The 10,395-nt window shown below is 40.3% G+C and overlaps 1 long non-coding RNA gene across 10 annotated transcripts in view; it reads left to right on the top strand.

The window, feature by feature from the left end:
* The first annotated feature begins 3,119 nt into the window (after nucleotides 1-3,119).
* Nucleotides 3,120-10,395, top strand: part of LOC134419497 (uncharacterized) — a 36,435-nt gene continuing 29,159 nt past the window's right edge. For 8 of the 10 annotated variants that reach the window (XR_010028058.1, XR_010028060.1, XR_010028064.1 and 5 more), the window contains exons 1-4: nucleotides 3,120-3,179; nucleotides 4,614-4,728; nucleotides 8,164-8,485; nucleotides 8,944-9,051. This is a non-coding gene — a long non-coding RNA (uncharacterized LOC134419497). The remainder of the gene's footprint in view (nucleotides 3,180-4,613; nucleotides 4,729-8,163; nucleotides 8,486-8,943; nucleotides 9,052-10,395) is intronic. The other 2 variants (XR_010028065.1, XR_010028057.1) reach the window with 2 other exon arrangements.

Raw genomic sequence — 10,395 nt, 5'->3', positions numbered from 1 at the left:
GGTGTATAAATGTGAGCTGAGTGAATTTAAAAGAGTACATTCGTGCATTTGGGAAAGAATATTAAAGAAGACTCCAAGATTTCAGCATTTAGAGTCAGGCAATGGATATATCTGCCATTAGGTTAAGTTGGAACAGCTTCACAGAAATGAATGGAGGGGGGTCTAAGAGCTATATAGGTACAAAGGACAATAAAAACCCAACCCTTCATGGTTCAAGTTAGCCTTAGGAGTCGTACCAGAACAGATCTTTTGAGGGCATCTCAAAGCAAGCAGCTACCTGCAAGACAGAGATGTGAACAATTCATAGGCTAACTTCCAATCTTTGTGATTATGAGAGGATTTCCTTTGCCAACATCTGAGCAGGGGAGTGAGGGTTAACCCTTGAACATAGCTATAGCAGGCAAATCTTTCAAAACCAGTTTATCCCAGTTCCAGTAACTGCACAATGTTCAGTGCCTGTGAGATGCAAATATCAAGTTTATGATTAACTGCGTTAAATTCCATGGAACTGCAAGGACTTTTATTTGTTTGTATAAAGAAATTGAGACAATGCACCCTTTCCTTACTAGGCTTTCACTTTAATAACTTTTAAGAGAAAATCTTTCACTGGATGCCTGTGCTATATCCTTATATTTCCAAAGAGTTTTTCTTCGCATCCTTTAGTTGGAAGGGGAGTTAGCACACTATCTGCCAGGGAATATGCATGTCTGATGCATGTGTGACCAGAAATATCATTCTAAGGAAGATGGGGGATAGAATAAGCAAATATTTAACACTGACCCCATTGGAAGTCAGCTGGTTCCCGCTACAAAACTTGCACTGTGGAGAGAGACTTTCTCTAAGCAGGAGAGAGAGAGGCCTGGGTTAGTCCTCTGGATTCTGTCAGAATCTTTCAGCAATTTGCCTCTCAAGGTTTCTCAGTCACAATGCTAAGGAGGCTACACTTCTTGAAACACTCTAAAGATGTAACACTACAAAGATGAGCACATTCCTGTTCATGAGGCATTCCAAGTTCCATGTGGTTATGTCTGGAGATGAAGACTCCACAGAGTTTATTAGAGATGCCATAAGGGGAGATCTTGGATATACCAGACTGTGTACCAGGCTATTGCACTAGAACTTATCATGCTAATTAAACTTGAGGGGGACAGAAGTTCAGCCTTTATCCTTGAAGTTCTGTTGCATTAGTATTTGAGGTGAGCTGTTCATGTCTAAAATCCTAATATTTTCCAGATGCCTTTTACTCAGCAAAGATTTCATGTTTCTTTTCCTTACATCTGGCACGTTGTTCCCAGATTATAGCACATGTACATCACTTTTTCCAGGACAAGGGGCCAAAGTAATTCAGTCCTGTGGATGTTTGCACTGAGGAGCTTCATCTGCCTCTTACAAACCAGACTATTCAGTCTGGGAGGTTACATTGTGAACAGTATCACAGGCACTGCAGTGAGGCACACTGACATGAAGCTGGCACCTCATCACCCCTGTATAGAGTTACTACACAACATTGCATTAGTCAGAATTAATGACTTGATTTATTTAGAAAGAAAAACCTTCTCCCGGGTTTCTCCCATGCCCTTTCTGAAATGGCTTTTAGCAGCTGGCATTCTGCATCTGTGGGAGGAAAGAATGAGAAGAATTGTAGTGACTTTAATAGGATTTATTCTGTGGCTTGCAAACTGGGCTCAGTGACCCACAGCAAAACAGCCCTGAATTTCAAAGGAGTGAGTCTCTCCTTGAGCTGCTCCCTAAGACAGTGAAAGCCTTGGAGCTGGAGTTGTGATCTCCAGGAAACTTCATCACTGGTCTCTTGCCCTGCAGGAGATGCTTCTACTTACATGCAGACATATTAAGAGGCAGCAATGCCTCTTGCAATCACCCCACTGGTGGGAATCAGTCCCCCACTGATTAGGGAGACAGGTGGCTTTATTTAGGTGCATACCACCACACACGTACACACACTGCAGAAATGCCTCTCCAGAGCACACCTGAGAGAAACACCTACTGAGGCTGCCAGATCTGGAGGAAAGAATAGACAGAGACTTTCAGTCAATTTCTGTACTAGGAGATCGCAGCATTGCTGCTAAAATGGATTGGATATTCTGTTCTTTCTTCCAGGTAAATAATTTAGTTAAAGGTCTTGATGGTCTAATCTGAATGGGGGGCAGGCAAAAAATCTGTAGATCTGAGCATTCTTGCATATGGACAGAAAGAGCACAAGGATCATGTTCTCAGATCACAACACAGGAAACACAGGAAAATAAATTGGTATTCCCAAAATTTACAGAAGAAGTAATGGAGTGGAGAAGAAAAAGGAAGAGGCAGAAAAAAGTGGGAAAATACAAAGAGAAGTTTCCAACTTCATAGGAAATGGTGTGGTCACTTTCCATATCTTTTTTCTCCACCATACATGTGATTGTATGTTTTATTTGCTTTTTGTATTTTCAGATGTTCTGCAGTGGTCCTTTCTGGCCTTAACCACTCTGTGATTTCATAGGACAATTCAGGCTCCCAGGGACCTCAGAATGTGTCTAGTTTAGCTTCCTGTTCAAACCAAGCCAGATAAGTGATCAAACCAGGTTGCTGTAGGCTTTAGGGGTTTTTTGTCCCTTTAAAGCAGTTTCTTGGTCAGTTCATGTATTTCATGAATTGAAACTACTGTTATAATTATCATTGTAACCAGTCTATCATCTAGACTAGTTTTAAACATTCCTCAGAATGGTGCTCATACCTCTTTCTTTAGATTCTTCAGAGATTTATCACATTCTTGCCAGAAGTTTATTCGGCTCAGTTTTGCCCTGATCATGTTGAAAAATATACTCCAGTTATAATCCACTGTCATAGTCCTCTCACTATGTCCTTTCATCTTCTAAACTGTACTCCATATCTCTTTTCACATCTCCAATAATACTGGTAGGTAGAGGCACCAAGGCACCATAAAATCCATTGTCCATAAGGATACGAGTTGAAAGAAAACAGCCATCTGTTCATGTGCAATTGTGTGCAGTAAAAACATAACAGAAGCATATTCCCCTGAAAATAGTGGTGAATTATATGTGAGTCCAACCACTGTTAAATATTACCTTCAGCATTTTTCTCCACATAGCATAGTTGCATAAAAGAGATTCCATTCCCAGCACCCAGTCTCATCCCTGGAAAATCAATGGCAGTGGAGGCAGGTAAGCCATGATATGTTCATACATTGTTTCATTGAAAGATACAACAAAAAAGAAATTATACTAGGACTTGAAGGCATATCAGCCATCTTACTATTCCAAACATTTATCATATAAATACTGTAGCATGTGAATTTGATGTGAGTTTCTAATTACATAATTCTTCATGGAATGTGATTTGTTTATAATAATAAGAAATATAGAATGTGTCATAGAATCCTGGCATAAAATAATTTGGTATGCAGCTTCTAAGGCAGGAACATGATGTTTCTATTTGCTGTCACTGAACTGTCATTATTAAAATAATGAAAAAGATGGGGAAAGAAGGGGAGAGAGACTGGCAATGATCTATGAAGCCCCATTTGGTAACTATTACTATTCTTTGAGATGCAAGTTGAAAACCTGTGTGTAAAATGAAGACCACATTTTAGAATCGCCATCAAGATCAGATTTCAATAATTTAAATTTCAGAATTAATTTCTATTTTATAAATACATGTATTATATATATACATATAATTTTGACTGAAATTTATCTGAATAGAAGTGACCATTTGCAATATTTGAAAGTGAACAAAAGCTTTAAACTATACCATGTTTTTGTATAGACAGCTGAGAGCTGATAGAAAGAATTATTTGCTGTTCACTTCTGACAGACTGCACTGTTAGTAGCCAGACTAGCATATTCAAAAATTCACCTTCACTGGATTTTTTAAATGCCCTGTTAACACGGACTCTCATTCCCAGTCATGGGTTTCACAGCCTGGTGGCCTGGGAGCAGAGGAAGGACCCCGAAGAGTGCAGCGATGCTCTGATGATACTCATTTCAACCCTGGGGCTGGCTCAACTCCTGGGTGCTGCATTTGGCTATTTAAAATCAGCCCCTCTTTACTAATACCCAGTGGTGTCACTGCAAATAGCTACATCACCTGGCATTTTTCAAATTGTTTCAACTGCAAATTTTATAGACAGATGAGTGCCTTGGACATAGGTATGAAAATAACAAATCTCCTGTACGAAAGGACAATAAATCATGACTCAGGTGACTCACTCCCTGCATAGAGGACAGAAAATGAAAGAGTACGCCTTGAATAAGAACTGACTGAGACCTGAGTGAGACCAGTTACTGAGATAATTAGCTAAGGTCTTTTCATTTATACATTAATGAACCAGAAGATCAAAGACTTTGGCGAGGGCTGTAACCACGACTGCAACATTGTCTTGCTATGCAATAATGAACTCGTTATTGGCTGCTTTCATAAATTACATGTGGTAGACTATTTTATTTTTAATACTGTACATAAAGCACAAAAACAACTACAATGTTGCTTTAGAAAATTTTAATTGCTAAGCACGGACTTTCATGTAATAAGCACATTCTTACTTTCAGCTGATTGCTGCTACCAATTTTGTCCTTTCACTGGAAATTTCCTGACAGGTGGCAAACCTTCTCTTATTTTGTGGAAGAAAGGGGAAATAAGTGACTGAATGACCGAAGTGAACTTGAAGTATGTTGCATCACTTGAGAAAAATCTATAAAATCTACCTCAGAGGTAGGAAAAACAAATTAACATGCTAAGATTATGTAAGATTGAGAAAAGTAAATGTTCTAACACTCAACTTCACCCTATCTTTTTGTTCCAGCATGTTTCTGCTATTTAACATATTAAGGACAGTTATGTCTGGACCCACGACCACAGAGTTGATGTTTAGCTTGGAAAATTATGTATGTAAGGCTCTGGAGTTGATCTTAGGAAATCTGGAATGTTTTTCTACTGTAGACTTTCTGCAACATTGAAGACAGGTTATATGATATTTATCTTTCAGGTCCAGAGCTGTAAAGTACTATATCATTTTACACAGCTGGGAGAATAAATGTATAAATGTTCACAATCTATAGTTGAGAAAAGTTTACAAGCCCACATCTAATTGAAATTTCCAGATAAAATCACAGCAGTTCATGAAGGAAGTTGTTGACTGTTACTGTTGGCAATAAGATGTGATATGGAGAAAAACTTTGTCACAAATGGGCAAGTTATTATTATGTGGGCATGTTAGTATATGCTCTCCTTTAAAACGGCAAAAGAAAGAAAGGTATTTTATCTGTTGGCAAAGTTTCTGATGCAAAAATGATATATATATATATATTCACATTTATTTATGACCCGCTCAGAAGATCTGACACTGCTGGGGAGAAGTTTAAGCTTAGGCATTAAGCCATCAGTTGCTACAGTAATGGCAATTATTCACTGCTCTGGGACATAGGGTAAACCTGAGACATTGATTGCCACCCCCTCCTCCCCCTCCGCCCCCTAAATTTTTTTACTTAATGATTTACCTTCAAGCCGGTGATCGGATGATTCACAACTCAGATGAGAATAAGGGCGAGTGAATCCCAACATCGAACAGTTTATTCAAAAACTCTTTTCTCCTGGAAATTATCCACAAGGTAACATTTTTCCATGTGCTTCATTAATTTGAATTGCTCTGCAAACTTTTGTCAACCCCCACAGTTCTCACCAAGTATTCACCAAAGCTTTTGTTTCCAGCATGACTATTCATAATGTCTTATTCATCTGTGACCTCAGTAACATGTTATGGTTGTTTTTCTCCCTAACTGGATGACTTGAAAACCCACAAAGAAGAAGGCTGCAGGAACACTTCCACCGAAAATACTCGAGCGTGTCAGAGCATGTCATTGCAGAAGTGTGGCTAGGTGGATGTTTATGGCTTGTCCCTGTTTCACAAACTCTGTAGTAAACAAAATGGCAAAGCCAAATGCAAAGCCCAGCAAGTACGGTCCTGGGTTGTTATTAAAATATACATTCCCAAAGCTCTTTGAATGACTTCAAAGTTCCCTTGAGAAAGACATGGAGAAGAAACTCATCATTGCTTCACTAATGTGTAAAACCTGTACAGTACAGTTTTGGTGTGCTCTTCTCATGTCCTCGAGAGAAAAAGGGATGTGGTTGAGAGACCTTCAGCTGGATGTAGCTCCCCAGGAAATGCTCACAGCCTGTAAATGATGCTTCCCCCATAGGAACTTTAATGTCCCAGTGGGTGCTGTCACTGCCAGTGCTGCAGAGTGCCTTCTACACTGCCTTTGGAAGTCTTTTGTCAGGATTTTAGTGGTGAACAAGAACTTGGTCTAGACACTGAGCTCTTTTTGTTAAACAAACTGAATATTTACTATAGTGTGTATGGAAAAAATAAAAAAAAAATAAAAGTAAGAGCAAGAAAAGAAGAAAAGAGCCTCCTAGCACCTAACACCCAAATCTAAATGCAGGGAGCAAAGTCAGAAAATGTGTGCCATCAGCTTCAAGGACACCAGCAATTGATACCATGGCTGCATGCCAGGAACACTGCATAGCTGGAGGCTTCCTGGAAAACACGTCCTTTTTTCCTCACCAGCTCTGAATCACAGCTGTTCCTTGGTAGTCTTTTGGAGTCAGAGTCCTCTCCTTCCTCAGAAGGTCCTGCTTCACCCCACTCCAGCACTAGCTTCTGTAGCCTGCTAATTTCAGTGTTGAGATAGAGCTAAGGTGTTAGGTTAACCTGTCACTCCCTTTGTCAGTGCAGGACTATCTTCATTATATTATATGAGTCTATGAAACATCAAAAAACTGTTTCTCTCTGTAACTTTTAGCCCATTAATTATCAGTAAGCATCAAGAGTCCAAATTGCTCCAGCCCAGAAATGGAGTTATGCTTCCATTGTCCCCATTTAGCTGGTGCAGGGAGGAAGCAGATTTCTAGACCTGTTCCAGATCTTAACATTGCCTTTCCTTCTGCCTACCCATGCCTGAAATTGGTAATGAGAAAGCTATTCATTCCTTTGCTCTCAATACAAAGCATTGTATTAGCCTGCTGTCACTTTGAGTGCTAGCTTATCTCTCTCCACCTGCAATTAAAATGTCCAAGGAAGGGCATCACAGTCTTAAACTGCACCTTGAGATAAAACCCCTTTTTGTTGGATTAACTCTTCTGCACACACACTGCACAATTTGCATTCTTGCATCACAAACAAGTATTTCCTGCAGTTCTATTGTCCCATCCTCATCAGAATTCTGGCTGCTTCTAAATCAATTTTCACACCGACCATTCAATGCTCAGTTTGTCCTCTGGCAAAAATCATTCCTGAAGACATGTGAATCAAGCCATTCTGAATGGGAAAGAAGGAATATCTTTAGCCACAAATACTCTAAAAGGTTGTTGTTTTTTGGTTTGTTTTTTTTTTTTTCTCTTAGGTAGTGAACCAGATGAGAGCATAAATTCTTCCAGTAATTTTCCTTCTCCTATAAATGCATCATACTATTAAGGCTGCTCAAGAGTGAAGATGAGAACACTCCAATGAATTCTTTCTGAAAGGAAGCAAATGTCTGGGTAGAAAAAGATCAAAGTGAAATAGGCTTTCCAATCTGTACTAACACACTGATCTTGAGCCATAACATTTACTGTCATTAATCTGTGAAATATTTGGCACCAAGACATGCAATGGCTGTGTCACTAATCAGAACTGTGGGAGAGTATCTTTGCTCCTGTTAGCTTAAAAGTGGATCTGACCGTGAAGGTTAGAACATCCAGGCACTTGAAAATGTGGGACATACAAACCTCACAACAGGTGACATGATCTGATGCATCACCAAGACATCAAGGAAAATTAAACTTAGGATGAGTCTCAAGGTCTGTGCAATCAGTCACCCTTCCTGCACATGGGCAGAGAGTGAAGAAGCTGTTTCTAGGACACCAATGCAAGGAAAAGAAGAGAAAGAAGTAGAATGGAATTTTAGTTCCACTTTTAGCAGAAGTCCCAACTGTTTTTAAGCTGGCTTTTGATCTATGGACGTAAGGACTTAAGTGAATTAGCAACATCCAGCAAGAGAGAATAGGACATTGCAGTTACAATGCTTAGGTTTGTTATAGCCATCTAGTTTCACTGAGGTTTTCTTTACTCGTTTTAATTCTCTTTTAAATCATCTGTTGTTTCAGAGTCCCAAAATGCATTATGGAATTGCAAGCTAAAGCCAAGGCATACCCACTCAACAGTGACTCACTGTGCAGCCTGGGCAAGTGTGTGTCTCAGTTCAGGAAGAGGTGAATGGGGCAGCGATAGTTCTCAGTCTCATAAAACACTTTAGGAGCTTCCTGTGAAAAAGAGTAGCTCTGTCACTGCCTCAGTCGCTTACCTGCCTCCTTTCTAGCCAAGTAACATAGGAAGAGCAAAGGACAAAAGCCCTGCAGAAAACTAATTCCTCCTGCTCTGTTTATATCAGATGTTGGAACCTTCACATATCCCTTCCTGCCACATCTGGTAAGTGTATCTCCTCCACAAGGCCAATAATGTGCCATCATGGGAGAGTGGGAGGTAGGGTGGGGACTGACAGTAGGAAAAATATACTGAGAGGGAGAAAGAAATTAAGGGAAAGCCTTACAGCAAAGTATATGTTCACTTATTTCAGGAGTTTTCTTAATAGCAGGTCCATGAAAAAGGCAGAGGGGAGGGCTATGGAGGGCTGTGAGCAGGTTGACAGCTGAAGAATGGGGCTGCATCTGGCTCTGCTATGCCCAGTAAGCATCCAGTGGCTGGAGGCTTGTCAAGTCCCAGAGCGTTCCTTGTGGGTCAGTGCCTTTGCTCTTCTGTGCAGTGTTGATCCATACATCTAAAATGGCAGAGAAAAAGTAATGGGACATGGTCTAAACTTTTCATACTTTTAGTAGAGATAAAGAAGCTTTTACAACATCCTTTTCTGGCTGTCCACCTGGTCCTAGATAAAAGTGGAAGTTACAAGTGTACTTTGGTGATCTGCTTTGGGTGAGCCGAAGTGCCTTGGCTCTGGCTGGTGCGAGATCAAACCCTCTGCAGGGAGCAGTGTCAAGGTAAGAGCAGTGAGTGCACTGGAAAACACAGGCTGCAGACACTGTAGAATCAGTGCTGTTTCCTGCTTGACTCAGCCTTTGTTTTTAATTTGGTATTGTGATCCACTTGTTTACACTGATAGAGACCTAGTCTGGATAAACCAATCCATGATTTCCAAACAGCTAACACATTCCATCACGGGTCATAATCCCACGCTTGATTGATCCATCATGGCCTATAACAGTCATGCCAGTCTGTGGAATTGCACCCATTTCTTGCTTTGCTTGTCTCAGACAGTGCCACAAAGGTGAATGTGAATGGTGGTAACAAAGCATTGGGTTCTGCTGACGCAACGTTATTGGGCTCAGCTGCAATATCACAATTTCATAATGCAGAAGGCTTTGAAGAACCAAACAGACCCCAAACAGCCTGTGAAGCACAGCTGCAGGTCAGAGCTGGGAGAGCAGTGTTGGCCAGAGGGACACCAGGTTGGCCACAGCAAAGCATCCAGCTGTACGGGGTGGGTAGAGACAGATGCAGAGGGTCTGATGCAGACAGGTATTACTCGATAGAAAGAGCAACTTCAGGACAAGGGAAGGAGCACCATCTGGTGGAAAACAGGTCAAAATTAAAAGCAGTGATTCTCCTGATCTTTTCTTCATCACCTGGCAAAGAACAGTGGAATTACTATCGCGTCTAACTCACTTTGGACAGCTCTGGTAAACCCTGATTTACTTTTCACAGAATATCAGATCTGTCTCAATGTATGTAATCTGTGCAGCTTGTCACATGACATAAAAATGAGTCTCTGAGTCTGGGGAAGCTTAAAGTTTTAGGATGGTTTTGATCTGAATTCTTAAGCAGAATCAGATCCAGGTATGACATGTTTGTTTGGTTTTTTTTAAAAAAAGTCTCCTCTTTTCTCACCTGACCATTTCCACTGACCCTGTGGTGTCCTCAGAACTCAAACTCATGTGTCAAATAAAGTTAAAACTGGTCAATAGCTAAAAAAGGTCCAAGGAGGCAAACAGAAAAGATGCACATGAACTGAGGCACACATTACCTTTCTTAGGAAACAAGAGTCCAAACAGAAGAAGAAGAAGAATGTGAGCCATTAGTTCACCCTCTTTTTTGCAATGAATGGATCTCAGTCTATTGATTGCAGAGTATTTCTGCAAGAGTATTCAACACAGCAGCAAAAGGATATCAAGCAGCTATTTGGTATACAATTCAGAAGAACTAAGTGCAACATTCATTAAAATTAAGAGAATGAGTTAGAAGTCCATTCCACTGATTCTCTAATTTGGAAAAAAGAAAACATCAAGCAGTATTTTCAGAGTTTAATATTGAGCAAACACCATTTA

Source organism: Melospiza melodia, chromosome 6 (genome assembly GCF_035770615.1).
Source record: "Melospiza melodia melodia isolate bMelMel2 chromosome 6, bMelMel2.pri, whole genome shotgun sequence".
NCBI lineage: Eukaryota > Metazoa > Chordata > Aves > Passeriformes > Passerellidae > Melospiza > Melospiza melodia.
The sequence above is the reverse complement of the archived record's forward strand: the minus strand, read 5'-3'. Positions and strand labels throughout refer to the sequence as shown.